Source organism: Balaenoptera musculus, chromosome 15, assembly GCF_009873245.2.
Source record: "Balaenoptera musculus isolate JJ_BM4_2016_0621 chromosome 15, mBalMus1.pri.v3, whole genome shotgun sequence".
Taxonomy (NCBI): domain Eukaryota; kingdom Metazoa; phylum Chordata; class Mammalia; order Artiodactyla; family Balaenopteridae; genus Balaenoptera; species Balaenoptera musculus.
In genome coordinates, this window is record NC_045799.1 from 28,301,809 (window position 1) to 28,319,779 (window position 17,971).

The following is a 17,971-nucleotide window of genomic DNA, read 5'->3' on the forward strand; positions in this document are numbered from 1 at the left end:
TATATAAAGAAATCTCAAAACTCAAGAATAAAAAAACAAACGACCCCCCAAAAATATGGGCTAAAGTTTTGAACAAAAACTCTCAATGAAGAAAGAGACACAAATGGCAAATAAGCACATGAAAAGTCATTAGGGAAATGCAAATTAAAGCCACAGTGAGATGCTTACTACATATTCACCAAATGACTACAATCAAAAAGACTGACAACAGATGCTGGTGAAGATGCGGAGCAGTTGGAACTCCCATTCATTGCTGGTGGGAATGCAAAATGGTACAGCCACTTTGGAAAACAATTTGGCAGTTTCTTATAAAGTTAAACATATACTTACCATACAACTCAGCAATTCTCTGCTTAGGTGTTTATCCAAAGGAAATGAAAACATATGCCTACACATATGTATTCAAATGTTCCTATGAATAACATTATTCATAATTAAAAATCACCCCCAAATGAAAATTGGCCCCAAATGAAAACAACCAAATGTCACAATTTGTGAATGGATAAACAAATTGTGGTACATGCAAACAGTGGAGTACTACTTAGCAACGAAAAGGAATGAATTATGTAGAACAACATAGATGAATCTCAAAAGCATTACCCCAAGTAAAAGAAGTCAAAACCATAAAAGAATTCATAGTGATTCCATTCATATGGAACTCTAGCAAAGACAAATCTAATCTATAGCTACAGAAAGCAGATCAGTGGTTGCCTGGGCTGGGGCCTGAAAGGTAGAGATTGACTGGGAAGGAACATCACAAAGGAACATTTTAGGGTGATGGAGGTGCTCTATTCTGGATTGGAGTGGTAGCTACCCAGGTGTACAAATTTGTTAAAACACAACAAACTATAAACATAAATGCGTGGATTTTATTGTATGCAAATTATACCTTAATGAAGCTGATTAAAACGATAACAGGTAGTGTCAGTAGGAAGGTGCTTGACTCTTGGTGATCACCAAGGTGCTGGAACACTGCCTGCCTCTGAAACAAAGTGCAAGGCACTGTACCTCATCAGCAAATGGGAATCACCACCTGCCTCATTGTGTGATCCCTTGTGAGGATTGGAAATGATGCAGGAAAAGAGCCCCAAAGACCATAGTAAGTGATGGTGAAGATTGTTACCTCTAATAAACATAAGGATGGGTGAGTTTCCTTAAGGAGCCTAAGCATCCTCTCCCCATCTACTAAGAATTCATCCATCCATGCCTCCACCCATGCCTCCATCTGTCCATTCATCCATCCATCCACTTGTCCATCTAATACATATCTATTGAGCACTTGCTACTTGCCTAGAACTATGCTTGGCCCTGTGGATTCAGGAACAAACAAGGAGAAATGCTATCCTTGTTGGTTTATGTTTTAGTGCAAGAAAGTGATGCCAAGCAAAAAATAGACAGAAAATGAATCCATTTGTGACAAACGCTGGGACGGAGGCTCCAGGGAACCCCAGGCCAGTGTAACAGGGTCTCAACCTAGTCAGGGTCAGGAAATGCAGCCTTGTAAAGGCACATTTGAGTCGGGCTAGAGGGTGGTGAGGAGCTGCTCAGGCATGGGGTCGGGAGGCTCCTTCCAGCAGAAGGCACAGCAGGGGCAAAGGCCTGACACAGGGAAGAAGGCATGAAGAAGGAAGACCTCCCTCGTATGTGTGTCAGGAAGATCTGGGCTCCAAATGAGAATGGAATGGCCCCTCTGTCACTTCATCCCCCTGCAGGGCTGGGATCTGGCCGGGCGGGCTGGGTGGCTGCTCTCCAGCTCTCTGTCCAGTAACTTCCCCACCCCTCCCCCACCTACCACAGAAGCAGGGGGAGTCAGAGCCAGGAAGGTGCTGGGGACCTCAGGGAGGCCTGATAGGGCTATGGGTTGGGCTCAAATCTGGACCAGGTACATAGGCTGGCACAGGAATGGGAGAGCTGGTGGCAGGACCTTGCCAGGCCTGGGATGCCCCAGGTAGGGAGGAAGTATGTCTGCAGGAGAGGAGGGAGTGTGGCATGATGCCACGGGTTTGAGCTCAGCTTTACAGACAGAGCTGGGTTCGAGTTCCACCTCTTCCACTCTAATTATGAGACAGTGGGAAAGTCACTTCATGTCTCTGGCCTCCAATTCCTCCTCTGAAGAAGAGAATAATAGAAAAACAGAGAAGTTAGTAATTCGATCTCCTTGGCCAGCACAGAGAGGCAGCAGAGCATAGGCCTGTGATCTCATCACATCTGCCCTGCTGACCAGCTGTGTGACCTTAGCCAAGATCTTTAACCTCTCTGTGCCTCAGCATTCTTCTCTGTAAGATGAAGTTAGAGACCATGAGTTGTTCCCAACATCTATATCCCTCTTCTTCATCAATTATACAAACTGTGAATTTTAGCTGGGCTAAAGATGGAATTTCCCAGCCTCCCTTGCGATTAAATTCTGGCCAATGAGATCTAAGCCAAGGTTTGTATAACGTCTGGGGTAGGGATGGGGCTCTTTTTTTCTCCTGCCCTTTTTCTCCTTCTTGCTGTCTAGAATGCAGATGTGATGGCTGGAGCTGGAGCACCCATCCTGGACCATGAGCTGAACCTGGGAATTGAGGTCACATATGGCAGAGCAGCAGATAGAAGGAGCCTGGATCCCAGACCTGATTGTCTTCCCCTGGCTGGTAACTGAGATAGAAACAAACTTCTCTGTTGATTAAGCCAAACCACTCCAAATGCTGTAGTTTCTACCTCATGGAGGTCTTGAGAAGACGAAATGAATGAATACACGTGAAACCGTCAGGACAGAGGTTAGCACAGCATACGCTCCAGAAAGTGCTGTGTTATAGATATCACCTCTCAGCAATGCAGGGAAGAGTGAAGGAGCTAGTGAGAGCCACGTGCCTGGCACACCACCTTGCAAACAGTAAGCCTCTCCGTGAACGATAGCTGGTATTGTTGTTGCTGACGATATTTCATTATCATTGCCCAAGATAAAATGTTGGGGCGTGCATAGCCAGCAGTGCGACAAAGAGGAGGGTGACAGCAAGGCCTGGGCCCTGACGGAGCAGACTCTGAGCCCCTGAGGGTGGGGGGCTGTCTCAGTCCACACTGCTGCACACACCGGCTGCAGGAGGGCGCCAGGCTCACTGGCTTCTGGCCTGGGACATTTTGGGCTCATCCCTCCCTCTCACTGAGTGATCCTGGGCGAGCCACGTGACCTTCTTGAACTGGGGGGGGGGGCGGTGAGGGGGTCTGCCTGTGGAAAGTGAGATAATTTTCCTTACTTCACAGGGGTTGTGGGAGGATTACGTGAGTGAGTGGATGTGAAGGCTGAGCCCAAGACCTGGAAATCCTGGAGGACAAGCGTATTCCCTCACAGATATCACCTCCTTGGCAGAAATGATCCTCTGAAAGTTGGCAGCCAAGAAGAAGTTCCATCAGTGACAGACATTCTCAAATTGGCCTCTTTTCTTAAGTGGATCATGTTTTCATTCCACATTGGGGTGAGAGGAGTATTTGGCCTGGCGGGTGCTGTACGTAGGTTCATTCATTCATTTAGACATTTCCTGCGTGTGGGTCACCTGGGACCAACCTGGGCATCTTTGTGTTTGCTGTTCCCTCTGCCTGGATCACTGTTCCCCCAGTGGATATCTTATCATTCGAGCTAGGTTCCAGTATCTGCCCTCGAAGAGGTCTTCCCTGGGCACCCTATCAAACAAACTCTTTATCCCTTTCCCCTCTGTGGTTTCTTCATGGCACTCTTACTATCTGACATCGGGTTTTATTTATCTATTTTCTGTCTGTCTCCTTCATTAGATTGTGAGCCCCCGAGAGCATGGACTATGTCTAAGGCATTTGCTTTCGTCTCCCCATTGGGTACCTGGCACACAGTAGGTGTTCAGTAAATATTTGTTAAGTGGATAAGTGAAGTGTTGTAGTCTCCAATTCAAACGTTTCCTGAGTATCATCGAAAGCCTATGGGCTGTGGATACGAAAATAAATCAGACATAGTCCTTGGCCTCAAGGAGCACTTGGTCTAAAGGAAAAAGAGAAAGTTGGACAGATGCCATAGCAAAACATAGCTGGGAAATTCATCTCCAGTTTCTGCAAACTGAATGCAAGGAGGGAGGAAGGCAGTTACCGTGTGCTGAGGCCTACCTGGGACAGGACCTCTCACACACCACATTTGGCTCAATTCGCACGATAGCCTGCTTCACAGAGTAAGCACTGGGAATTCAGAAAGGTGAAATGACTTGGCGAAAATCAAACTCAAGGCAGAGCCAGAACTGGAAACTGGGTGGCCTGATTCTAAACTCTGAGTACTGTTTCTTCTACCATGAGGCCTTTCTTATGGAAGAGAAAAAAGTTAAGTCCAGCCTAAGGGGGCAGGCAAAAAACAATATATATACTATTTTATATAAAATAAATTATAAATAAAATACTTTATAAAATATTTTATATGATATATTTTTATATTTTAAATTTTAATAAAATTTTAAAAATAAATATAATATTTCATTGTTTTTATTAATTTTTGCTCATGTAATAGATATATCCATGAGGGGCAGCCTTCAGGCATGGCTGGATCTAAGGTCTCAAACAACACCATCAAAATAGGCTCCATTCTCAGATGGCCTCTCATGTCATAGTAGCAAGATGGCTGCCTGCAATGCCAGCCCTCCCATCCCTTCCTCCCCTCCCCAAAGAACCAAGTGTTGAGGGAAAAAGAATGTCTAATCGCAGTCCTTGGGCTTGGCTAATCAAGTGCCCATTCCTATCGGCTTCCTTCCACTATAGAGGCTGTGTAGCCAAATATCCACCTGTTCAGCTTCTTCTACAGCTGTGGGGACACATGACATACTGCTGGTCAATATGACATAAGCCAAAGCCAGCTGGCAGGAAGAGAGTTTTTGCTACTCTAATAACAAGGGCAGCAGTGGCTGGAGCTGCCTTTCCTCACTTTGTCTTGCGTTGTACATATAAAAAATTAATTAACAGAAACCTCGATTAAAGGGAGTCGAGAGACCAGAACGGGGAGCCCTCACAGCCTGTGATGGTAGCAGAGCAACAGGAAGAAGAAAGACTCCTCTTCTCTCCTGGCAAGGACTCAGCCAATGAAAAGCCACGGACATTTTGTTTACTACAGCCTTCCCAATTCCTTCTCCTCTCTATAAAATTGTTCTCCTTTCCTTGCCGTGCAGGGAGTTGCATGTGGCTCACCGTGGTTACCGACCCCAAATTGCAATTCTCTGCCGATTCTGAATAAACCCATCTTTGCGGGAGAAATGTCTAGCTGTCTGTTTACTTCAGGTCAATGAAAACAAGCCTGATGCTTGGAGCATGGACCATCTTGCAACCTCGAGGGAAAGGCCAAAAAAATCATCATGACATTAGCTCTGACATTGTTAATCAGCTGAATTCCTACCTTCAGACTTCTTCCTAAAGAGAAAAATAAGCCTCTATTGTTTAAGCCACTGCATTAAATGCCCTGTTACTTGCAGCAGAAACCGTTCCTGACTGCTGCACCTCTCTGTCAAGTCCCCATAAAATCTCTGGGAAGGCATCACATTGGCTCCAATGGGGTCCTGTTCCTACTGCTGGACCAACCGTGGTGGCCCGCAGGGATGGGCTATGCCAACTAACCACCCCGGCGGCCACCTTCACCACACAGGCTGAGAGTGGGCAGGGATGGCTCCCCCGTGGGCGAGCGGGGGGCTGTCAGCAGAGGAGGGAAGTGGGGGCTGCTCTCCCTACACCCCAGGATCCAGGGAGACAACAGACTCCTTGTTCTTGGTCTGGGTTTCCGTCCATCATTTCCTGGGACAATGAGGGAGATAACAGCTCGTTTATCCTGCAGGTGTTTTATCGGGGAGGTGGAGGGAGAATAATGCAGGGGAACTGTCCAGATAGGGCATCTTCCTGGGAGTAAAGGACAAGCCGTAAAGCGTGTATAGGACCAAGCTGTGACCTTCCTGAATTCATCCTATCACATCGCAATCCTTGCTACCTTGAAAGCAGAGGAAGACAGTTCTTTCCCTCCTCAGTCCTCTCCGCTTTCCCTGTAAGACTTCTGAGCCACTCAGGCCCTGGGCCTCACCTCAAAGTACCTGCATCTCCAGCATGGGGGACAGAATGGCCCTCTGGTGGAGGACGGCATGAGAGACAGTGGCTGGCCCCGGTGGCCCTGTGCCAGCAGCAACAGCCAGGGTGCTTTCTCTGCAAAGCCTTCCCCGACAATCCTAGAATCCCAGGTAGAAAATCTGCTCCCACCAGAGGCAGGAACCACCCGGCGGTAAGCAAACCGAGGCAGGTGGCGAGGCCATATTCCCCAGCCTCCTTTGCAGGTAGCAGTGGGCATGTCCCTGAGTTCCGCTCCACCACACGCCTTCCCCTTCCGTGGGCTTGATGCACGCAGGCCTGGAGACCTCGGGGTGGAAATGGTGGCTCACGAGATGGAAGGAGCTTGGGTCCTGGAATCATTGCTGGTGAGAGTCGCTCACTCGTTGGGAGCACCCATGGTGGACTTCGGGTGAGTGAGAAATAAACCTCTATGGTGTTTGGTGCATTCTGTCTCTTGGGCTTACTAATGTTGCCCTCACTCATCCACTGCCCGGGGGTCCTGTAAAGTCTTGTGGGGTGGGAATGGACGGCCAGCCATGGAGGGCACACCATGTGGGCGCCAGTGAAGTTGGGGGGCAGGTGAGGAGGCCCAAGGAACCAGCGGTGACCACATGGTTTGTGCTGAGACCAGACTCTCCTTGGGTCTTCCACCCTTGACCGCCAGACAGCAGCCCATGACGTCAAGCCTGGAGTCGGGGTGAGAGACTAATAACCACAATAATGAGAGTTGCTGCCAGTGTTCAAGAGCATTTGCCGCTTGCCAGGCGCTGGACTCACTGCTTCATAAGCCTGATCTCATTTCATCCTCATGATGATGACCCAGCAAGGAAGGCACTGCCCCATTTTACAGATGAGAAAATGGAAGCTCATTGGACATCCCAGGACACTTTGCAAAGGGCAGCATCTTTGGAGTGCAGTATTTTTCTGAGATAAGCTTCCTTCCCACAGCACGGCCTTTCCTTGGAGCCTGTGCCTTCATTCATTATGTGAGAGGCAATATTTATGGAGCTGAGGACACAGCAGTCAACAAAATAGGGGGAAATCCCAGACCCCATGGAGCTGATACCCTAATGGGGAAAACAAGCAATAAACACATAGGCAAATAGATAAATGATGAGTTCAGATAAGGATGAGTAACAGGAAGACAGTAAGTCAGGAAGATGTGGGTGGGTGAGGGGAGGAGGTAGTGCCCTGAATTTCAATGTCAGTGGAAACCTTCCTGACGTTGAGCTGAGAGCAAAAGGAGTGAGCCCCCTGAAGATCTGGGAAGGGTGTCCCGGCAGAGGGAACAGCACCTGCAAAGTGCAAGTGCAAAGGCCCTGAGGCTGGAATGAGCTTGTCACCTTCAGGGAACAGAAAGAAAGGCAGTGCAGCTTGAGTGGAGTGAGCAGGAGAGGGAGGTGTTGATGAGGCTGTGGAGGGGGCTGGGATGGGACCAAGGACGGGTTTGGGTGGGCAATGGTGGGGGAGGGTAGAGGACTCCCCTGGAAGGGCTCATCTGGGTGTCAGCTCTGGGGTTGCAGGGAGGGCGTATCCAAAGGAAGAGAGAAGACAGGATCTCAGCCCAAATTTATCTCTTCTACTCCACTTGACTTCTCTCTCTTGCTCTCTCTTTCTTGTCACATGTGGAGGCTGGATCCCTTGGGAAAATGAGGCCCGGGCTTGAATCTACAGGCCCTTGGAATGACAGGGGCACCCTCCTGACCTCCTGGAGATCTTGACACGGAGCAGAGGACAGAGACAGACAGCCCTGAGAGTCAAGCCCTCATAGCCTCTGCCCTGCCTCTAACTTGCTGTGTGACCTGGGGCTTGTCTCTGCCTGTCTCTGGGCCTCCCTTTTCTCCTCTGTTTGAGGAGGGGGCTGGTCTGGCTCCACTCTTTTCCAGCAGTCTGTCCTTGGGCAAGCTATTTAACCCCCTGTGCCTCAGTCTCCTCATCTGTGCAATGAGGACGGCCCAGTCCCCAGGGTTATGATGAGGATTAAATGTGCAGTGACTGGTGCTCAGTAACTGCTAGGAATGACTATTATTACTATATTTTACCATTCTATTGCTATTGTTATTGTTGCTATTAATATTAATGCAGATCCTTTCTGAGGCCCCTTCCAGCTTTCAGACTGACCTGGTTGTTGCATATACCTCCACACCTCAGCCAGTGTCAAGGGACAGTGCTCACCTACCTCACTGATGTTCTGCCTGGAGTTGGGGTGGGGAATGGGGCTTGACCTCCTCTCCACGAGAGGGACCCAGTCCCTCCCTTCCTGCTCCAGCCTTGCCACTCTCCTTGCCCAACTCCCTTCTGCTGGGACCCAAGATTGTTTCCACCATGAGGAGCAGTCAGGACCAGAAATCATCCCTGAGGCCTGAAGGACTATTCAGGCCAATTTCTTGAGAGCCTGGAGGGAGCAGGGAGGAAGTGAAGATGAGCCCCAAGCCCAGCTTTGCCTCCGGGAGGTCTTAGTCAGGGCCCAGGGGACCAGGTTCCCCACATTCTCTGAGCTTCCCTGCCCCACCCTGGCTGCAGTCCCATCCTCCCATCCTTCCCTCCCCTTTCCTGAAGGGATGCTCCTTCTCTCCCCTGGGTCTTGCCCCAGCCCCACTGCAGAGCAGCAACTTGGGCTGGTCTCTTGATGCCTCGCTTGATTAAAATGCAGAAGGCACCTCTGTCCAAAAAATGCGACTAGACCCTAATGGCTCCCAGTCTTCTTGGCTGAGTGGCCACCGGCTTCTGGCTGCCCTCACCCAGCACTGGAAGGGGCTTACCGACAAGGGAGCAGAGGCCAGAGTGGATCACAAGCCAGGCTTCAGACTCCTGGCTCAGTGCTCAGGTTGGGTGGGGATGGAGGCTGTGAATGGAGGGGTGGTGAGCGGAGGGTGTGAGCGGAGGGTGTGAGCGGAGGGTGAGGTGGGCAGCCCATGGGTCACTCCCGGGCTTCAGTTTCTCCATCTGCAGAATGGGGATGAGAAAGTAAGATTTCATGCTTAGAACCTTACCTGACCCACTGCCAGCGTCGATAAATCCTCCATAAGACTTCAGCCCTCAGACTCCTGCTGTCCCCTCATCTTGGCCATTTCGCCACCTCCATAGACCCAGCTCTCAATCAGGCACTTGGGGCCACAGCGCAGGGAGGGGCTGCCGAGGGCCGGCCCTCTTCACAGCTCTCCCAGCTCAGCAGCCGCCAGGGGATCAGAACGCCTCCGCCCGTTTCAGTTGAGCCTCCTCTGTGTATTAGGCACAGTGCCACCTGCTCTCTCTCTTATTCTGACAAAACAATGACTGATTCAGTGAAGGAAGTTCTAGAAGGGTGTAAAGCAGAGTTAAAATCCTGTCAGTCGGCCCGCTCACGGCCCCCTTCCCGCCCCCACCAACTGTGTGCGCACAGACCCCACCCCTCCGCTGTTCCCAGCGCACGCTGCCCCGAAGCCCCTTTGACCAGCGCACAGCGGGGTTGGGACGGAGTTCCGGCAGCGCAGGAGCCCTGTGTCAGGCTTTTCCATCACGGTGTAGTTTGCCGCAGTGTGGCTGGGCCGCGGTCAGTGGGGCCAGTGCCCCTGGTGGACCTCTGGGCTGCAGCCCAGCTTCGTACACTGGTGAAAGGGCTGCAGGGTCAGCCCTCGTTCGTGCCTCTTTATCCACACGGGCGCCGTTTCTCTAAGGCAGATCCCTGGACCCCAGGCTGACGTGCTCTTAACGCGTGCGGGCGGGTACCGTCAAATCCCACCTCCCCAGCAGGCTGCTCTAGACTGGCACACTCACTCGCCCAGCCTGTGTGTGAGGGTGACTGTCGCCCCCACCCCTCCACCCTGGAAGGCCCCAGCCTCCCTGCCTCTCTGGTCTCCTCCTTAGCTTCAAGGTGACTGGAGGTCCAGCATCCTCTCTCGGCTGTGCTGTTGACGCTCGTCTCTCAGTCAGCCATCATGGGTTGAGACCAGTGTTCATCTCCATCTCAGGTGACACTGTCACAGGCGCCCACAGGAATCGGAGGTCAGTGGAGAAGAGGTTTGGGTCCATAGAAGTGGTGTAGGGAGCGCTTTGGAGTGGGGATTCTGGAGCCAGGTGGCCTGGGGTTCAAATCCTGGCTATGCCCATTGCTGGCTGTGTGACTTTGGGCGAGTTATTCAACATCTCTGAGCTTCAGCTGGGTCATCAGAAAAGCCAAGTTAGTAGGAGCATCTAGCTCTGATGGTTGTTGTGAAGAGTTAGTACATACACGGTGCTCACAACAGTGCTGGGCACATTAGCTGTTGCTATTGGGGCACCTACAGTACAGGAATGAAATGTGGAGGGGTATCAGGAGACAAGAACAGTTACTGTTTATTGAGCGCTGATGGGCCGAGTGCTTTGTATGAACTGGCTTATTTAATCCTTACAGCGACAGGAACCCGAAGCTCTGAGAGGTAATGGGACGTGCAGCCTGGAACTGGAAACCCACCTCCTGCTGCTCTCAGGACCCTTGTTCAGGTCCTGGTGGGGAGGGTGGCTGGTGTGAGGGTGGCCTGGCCTGGCTGGAAAGTGGGATTTCCAGGGCTGGAGCCCAGTCCAGAGCTTGAGCCTTGATGAGGAACAGATGCACACAGAGTGCGGGCCCCGCCCACACTCCGCTGCAGCCCGGGGTGGGCGGTGGTAATGGCTTCCAGATGGGCTCCGCTCCGAGCAGTACCTTAAGTGACTCGGTCTGGGTCTCTGCGGGGCAAGACTGCAGTCCTCCTCCCTGGCTCTTAGCCCCTCTGGTCCTGGTAGATACCTGACAATGTACCTTGGTTTGGGCCAGGTGACCTCAGGAATGTTGGTCCTGCTCAGAGCCTCAGTTTCTCCTTCTGAGAAGCAGGCATTCTCCCTCAGCAATCATTCTCCATCACGCCGGCCTGGCAGGGATGTCCTGTGCTGGGAAACCTGAGGAGGAGCATGAGAGGGTTTCCCAAACTGTGAAGGGCTGTGCACCTGGGGCAGAATCTGCCAGACCGAGCACCCCTGGAAAAGTAGGGACGTTGAGTTTGGCTTTTATTTTCTATTCATACTTATTTTCTGAATGTATAATTCATATCCATAGTACAAAATCTCGAAGGTACAAAAGGAAGGGGACATAGTGAAAAGTGAGTCTCTCTCCCACCCCCATCCTCCAGACACCCAGACTCTCCTTCCCCAAGGCAACCCTGTCACCAATTTCTTGTGACTCTGCCCAGAGATATTTTATGTACTTGTAAGGAAATACACGGGGTTCTTTTTTTTACCCAGTGATGGCAGACTTCACACACTATTCTGCACTGTCCTTTTGTTATCTAAAACTCCCTCTAGAGGTCTTTCTACATGCTCCATGAAGAGCACCTCCTTCCTTTTGACGCCTGACCAAGGTGACAGTCAAAGTATCACACAACTATTTAGCATGGCCATTGACAAATTGGAATGGATTCCAGCAGTGCACAACCCCTACACCTGTACGGTGTTGGTGGCTAGTGCCAGCTCTGAGTCTGCATGGTGTTTTCATTGCATGAGTGTGTCAACATGTACTCAACCCGTCTTCAAGTGATGGGCACTTAGGCTGTTTCCAATATTTTACTTTTTCAGTCAAGTTTGCAATTGCATTGAATATCCATTTTATACATTTGCATCCTGCATCCATATGTAAAAAAAATTATTTTAACCTATACCTCACACCATACACAAGAATTAAACTTGAAATGGGCCATAGAGCTAAATGTCAAACTTAAACCCATAAAGTATCCAGACAAAAAGTAGGAGAAAATCTTTGTGAACTTGGGTTAGACAAGGATTTTTTAGACAAGACACAAAAAGCATGAATCAGAAAAAAAAAAAAAGTTTGACTTAATCAAAAGTAAAAACTTCTCTTCTAATGGCACTGTTAAGAAAATGAAAATACAAGCCACGGATTGGGAGAAAATATTTGCAAAAGTAATATCTGATAAAAGACTTGTATCCAGAATATATATATAAAGAGCTTGCACAACTGGATAATGAGAAAACAAATAATCCAGTAAAAATGGGCAAAAGATTTAAAAAGATACTTCACCAAAATATAGATATTGATGGCAAATAAGCACATGAAAAGACACTCAATATCATCAGTCATCGGTGAAATGCAAATGAAAGCCACAATGAGATACCACTACACACCTATTAGCATGGCTAAAATTAAAAATACCACCAATGCCAAGGGCTGATGAGGGTACATAGCAACTGGAACTTGGGAAAACAATGTGGCAGTTCCTTATAAAATTAAACCTACAATTACCGTAGGACCCAGCAATACTACCCAAACTTGATATCTACCCAAGAGAAATTAAAATTGTGAAAAAATCATACACAAATAGTTATAGCAGCTTTTCTCATAATCACCCCAAACTGGAAACAATGGTCCTCCAACCGTGAATGGATAAAAAAATGGAATACTACTCGGCACGAAAAAGGAATGAACTGTTGATACAAGCAAAAATACAGATGAGTCTCAAAGGCAAGATGTGGGGTGAAAGAAACCAGACTTAAAAAGCTATATACTTCGTGATTTCACTTCCATGACCTTCTGGAAAAGGCAAACCAAATGGACAGAGAACAATCCAATTAGTGTCTTCCCCCGGGGTGGGTGGGGGAGGGGGGAGGAGATGAACTGAAAAGGGGCAGGAAAGAACTTTCTGGGGTGATGAAACAGTTCTACATCCTGATTGTTGTGGTGGTTACATGACTATCTGTTGTTAAAACGCAATAAACTTTACATCTCAAAGGGATGAATTTTATTACTGGAATAAATTATATTCCAACAAAACAGTAATAAATTCAACATTGAATATTTTAGTACTGAAAAATATTTAAGGAGACCATACATATGTTTGTAAACTTAATAAGTACTTCCAAATGCCCCACAGAGATAGAGGTCGTACTGGTTTGTTTACTCTCCTAGTGTGAGTGAGGGCAGGGCTCTGAAGGGCAGTAGGGGGTGGGAAGCGGGGGTTCATTGATCAGACGAGGCTGTGTTCTGGGGCTTTAGGGCCATGGCTGGACGCTGATCTGCTGCAACCCATGGATGGCACAGGCAGTGGCTGCTGACTCAGAGCTGAGTCAGACCCAGGCCTTACCCTCATGGGGCTCCCAGTCTAGGGGCGAGACAGACACATAGAGCAAGGAACCTCACCGGGAAGTCGGAGCAGAGCTGATGGGAGAGGCACCTGGCCTGCCTGGGGGGCTGTCAGGAAGGCTTCCAGGAGGAGGCAGATCAGAGCTGAAACCTCTAGGATGATGGCGTTAGCTAGGCGAAGAGGAGGGGGAAGGGGGCTGCAGGCAGAGAGCACAGCTGTGTGAAGGAGGTGAGGGGTAAGATCGGGGTGGGGCCTTTCAGAGCCTGGTTCAAAAGTTCTGCAGCCACCGGCTACTCATTCTATCTTGCGGTCAGGTTCCTCATTTGGAGAATGGGGCCGTTACCCAGCCTCCGAAAGTGGGCAAGATGATTCAAGAGAATATGTGTAAAGTGGCTGATGTACAGTTAGGTCTGCAACAGTGATGGGGGGAAGAGGAGGAAGAGGGGCATTTGGGGATCTGGAGGAGGGGGAGAAGTGGGAAGTCTGGTGGCAGCCTTTTGAAACTGGGTCAGAATCCAGGTGAGGGGGAAGATGTAAAGAGGTCAAGAATTAGATAAACAAGATCCTTTAAATCACGATAAAGGCTATGAAGAAAAATTTCAAAGGTACTAAGTAGAGAATGACTTGTTTGGGGGGGGCATGGTATTTCGATAAGATTATCAGGGAAGGCCTCTTTGAAGAGGTGCCATTTGAACTGAGAGACTCAGAGGAAGAGAAGGAGCCAGCCATGTGGAGATCTAGAGGGAGAGCATTCCAGGCAGAGAGGTTAGCAAGTGCAAAGTCCCTGAGGCCAGAATGAGATTGGTGTGTTTAAGGAACAAAGGAAGCCAGTGTGGTTTAAGTGGGCAAGGACAAGAGGGCAGGAGACAAGGTCAGAGGGGGCATGGGGGCTGATTAGGTTGTGCCTTGTGGCTGCCGTGAGCTTGTTTGTACCAGCCCTGGCATAGCGCAAGGGGCCTTCCGGATCCTTGTTCCTGGTTGGCTCCTGGTCTCTTGCTTCCTCCTCTGTTCTTGTCAACGTCGATGGACACGTTGGCTGTCCCTAGATCCCTCCGGTGCCCCTTCACCCACCCCGCTCATCCAGCAGTGAGGCCCACCCTCCCCGCACCCCCTTTTCATAGGCTCCTCGATCCTCTTGCCTGTTGTTGAGTTAACACAGCCATCGCCCCTGACCACAGTCCCCCAAGATCATCAAGGAACCAGCAAACATTCATTGACTGAGTGGGCGATGAATGCATTGTTGCCATTGTTAGAGAGGTGGCCCAAGGCAGGGCTCCACCTTCTACTTCCTAGGCACCTGAGCCTCAATTGTATGACCTGTAAAATGGGGGAGAATGTAGCAAACAAGTGTGTGAATAAATGCTCGTAAACCTCAGTAGTAATCACAGAAATGCAGGTTAAATGGTAAGAGGCACATCCCCTCTGCCTATACCTACCCGACTGGCAAAAATTAGGAAGTCAGGAACTCCCAAGATAGTGAGGGTATGGGAGATGGGAGTTTCATGTTCTGCTGGCATTTGGACTGGTGCAGTACCTAGGGACAGTAAGCAGGAGAGACCCAGCCACCCTTCTCCTGCGTATAAAGCCCAGAGAGATTCTCCCGCAGGCCTAGGAGGGGACACTAAGAGGCGATGGGTCTCTCTCCTGTGCTCAGACGTGAAGAAGGGGGCAGTCAATGATAACCTACGTCTGAGGCCAGGGTAAGTGAGGTGCAGGGGTGCAGCTAAGAAACACCAGGTGGATGAGGGGGAAAAAGAAGATAGAAATCTGTAGCACGAGGCCATTCCTGTAAATGAAAAACCACACAAACCACAAAACATCCCCATGTGGTTCACAAGGATTCATGAGTATTCAAGGACACAGACCGGACTCATGAGAGTGGGTGCCTGTGTGGAAGGGGAAGAGGAAGGGCAGGAACATCAAGAGGGAAATTAAAAAGAAAGAGAGGGGTTTGCAGGAATCGAGAATGATTAATGCAACTTCCTCGGCACCCACACTGTAAAAAAAAATGAAAAAGAAGATAAAATGGGCGTGATGGAAGGATGGCCATAGCAACACCTTCCTGCAATGAGATAAAGCGGGCAGGGTACTCAGCGCGGTGCTGGCACTTAGTCAAGCTTCATAGGTGTGAGCTTTCCAGCCACTGGCCCTAGAAGTCGGGGCCTTGCTCCTCTGTCTTCCTGGGTAGTGCTGCCCTCTCGTGGCCAAAACAGTTATAGGACTCAGGCCACTCCCAGGGTATCAGACAAAGGGTGTGGAAAGGGGGAAGGAGGAGGGCGTCACAAGAGGCAGGGGACTTCCAGTTGGGGAAGGATGGATCCAGTGAGGCTTCCTGGAGGAGGAGCATGTATGCTGAAGGAGAGATACTATTTGGAGTCTGGGATATTGATGAGCGAATGAAAGATTGTATGGAGTTATATTATCAAAAGCTACCATCACTAAGCCCTTCTGTGTGTCAGGACTTTACATACCTGATATCATTTTATCCTCTACCACCCTGGCAATGGGTGTTACTGCTTTTGGCTTCATTTGCAGCTGTGGAAAGGGAGACTCAGGGGGCAAAGTGACACGCCCAGGGTCCTGCAGCCTGCCGGGCACAGAGCTGGGGTCCGCACCCAGGTCTGTGTAACTTGCTGGTATGTTCAATCATCCCCACTTTGGGGTGGATCAAAGAACTCAGTGAGCCCAGGCATAATTCACTCCTGAATCTTGGTATCTGAAAAACTCCTTAGCAGAATTTCACACTAGGTTTGCACAAGTAATGGAAATGGAACCCTCAGAGACAGGGGGAAGCTCATTGTGGGCTGGTGCGCAGGGGTTCGTCTCGGAAGCTGGCTCTCGCTTTTTGGCAGGCAGCTTGGGCGCCCACACTTGTGGGTGAAAGGTGGGGCCTCACTCTCTGAACTCAAGGACGTGTCTCCAAGACACTGTCTGAAAAATGCTTCATTTCAGAATTTATGTCAAGGCCATTTGAATTTTTATTAGGAGTACTTAATGACCAGTTTGCAAAATGTCTCCAAAGTATTTCATTTTTATTTTTTGGACTTGGTAATATATTCCCATATCTTAAAAGTCAAAAGGAACAAAAGAGAAAAGCAAGTCTCCTTTCCATGCCCTTCAACCCCAGCCCTGGTGCACACTGCACACTGTTGTGCAACTGGCCTTTCCTGGGTAACAATGTATCTTGGGATTGCTCCAGGCCAGCACACCATCCGCTTCCTCAGGCTTCTCCGCTGCGTGGCATTCCATCACAAGCTCTGCGATTATATGGTAAACAGATCTCCTAGAGATGTTCAGGATGTTTTCAGATTTTTGTGATCACACACAGGCTGCAGGGAACAGCCGTGTACCATGTACACTTGTCACTTTGCATGTGAACGAGGCTAATTAGAGGATAAATCACTAGAAGTGGATTGCTGGGTCGGGGACACGCGCATTGTAATTTTGATAGAGGTCATCAACTCTCTTTTGTAGAGGCTGGGCCATGTCCTCCCCTGAGGAAGGTAGGAGAGATCTCCAGAGGCTTGCCCACAGCCTGCCTGAGGCCCTGTGGTTTGAAATTCTGGCTCTTGACCAATCAGATAGGTGAAAAATAGTAGCTCTGTGAAATTTTATTGTCATTTAATTTGAGTGAGGTGGACCATCTTTTCCAGTGTGTAGGTAAGAGCCATTTGGAATTCCTGTTCTGGATGAATGTTTTTGCCGTAAGGAAGCAATGATGAGTGGGACATGCCTCCATGGGTGTCTGTGCATGAATGAAGTGTCCGCCTGGTGGAGGGCAAAAGTTTGAGTTCCCATTCCACTACTTACTTTCTGAGCCTCAGATTCCTTGTCTGTAAAAAAGAGGAATAATAATAAAATCTACTTCAGAGGGCTCTAGGAACCTAGGATGAATTTAAGTTTTTAATGTTAAGTGCCTGGCACAGTTCCTGGCTCAGACTTAGTGCATAAGAAATGTTAGTTACGTGAATAAACAAAATATATGTCATAATAAAAAATTTATTATGGACATCAAGGGGGGAAAACTGCGGTGGGGTGGGGATGGTGGTGTGCTGAATTGGGCGATTGGGATTGATATGTATACAGTGATGTGTATAAAATTGATGACTGATTAAAAAAAAAAGGAAAAAAAAATTTATTGAGTATTTACTGTGTATATAAACCCTTGCTCATATATTAACTTATTGCTCATATATTAACTTATTAACTTATTTAAACCTCACAGTGACAACAGGAGGGATACTCTTATTTTCCCCTTTTACAGATGAAGAAACTGAGGCACAGAGAGTACAGGGTCTTGCCTGAAGGCTCATAACTTGCCTGAAGGTCAGAGATGGAGATGGGATTTGTGGCCTTGCCATCTGCCCCTCCACCCTAGGAGAAAGGTGCCACTGTCAACCCCTGCTCCTGTTGTCTATTGCTACAAAACCTCCCAACTTTAGAGGCGGAAAGCAACAACCATTTTATTGTGCTCATGAGTTCTGAGGATCAGAGTCCAGACAGGGCAGAGCGGGCCCGGCTTATCTCTGCTGGGGCCTTGGCTAGGAGGATTCTACAGCTGGGGCTGGAAAGGCCAGGGCTGGCAGACCCACTCTGGAGATGGCTTCTTTACCTGCAGGTCGGGCTGGATGATCTATTCTGCCTTGTGGGTGGCAGGTTGAATGGAAAAGCACTTCTACAGGTGAGGCTGGGAGTCATGGACGGCAGGGTAGGGAGCCAGCAGACCCCAAGGCTGTGTCCCTGTGTTCCAGGGTCTGACAGCCTAAGAGGCTTAGAAAGTCTAGGCCCCTCTGCACCTGCTGTTTCCTCAA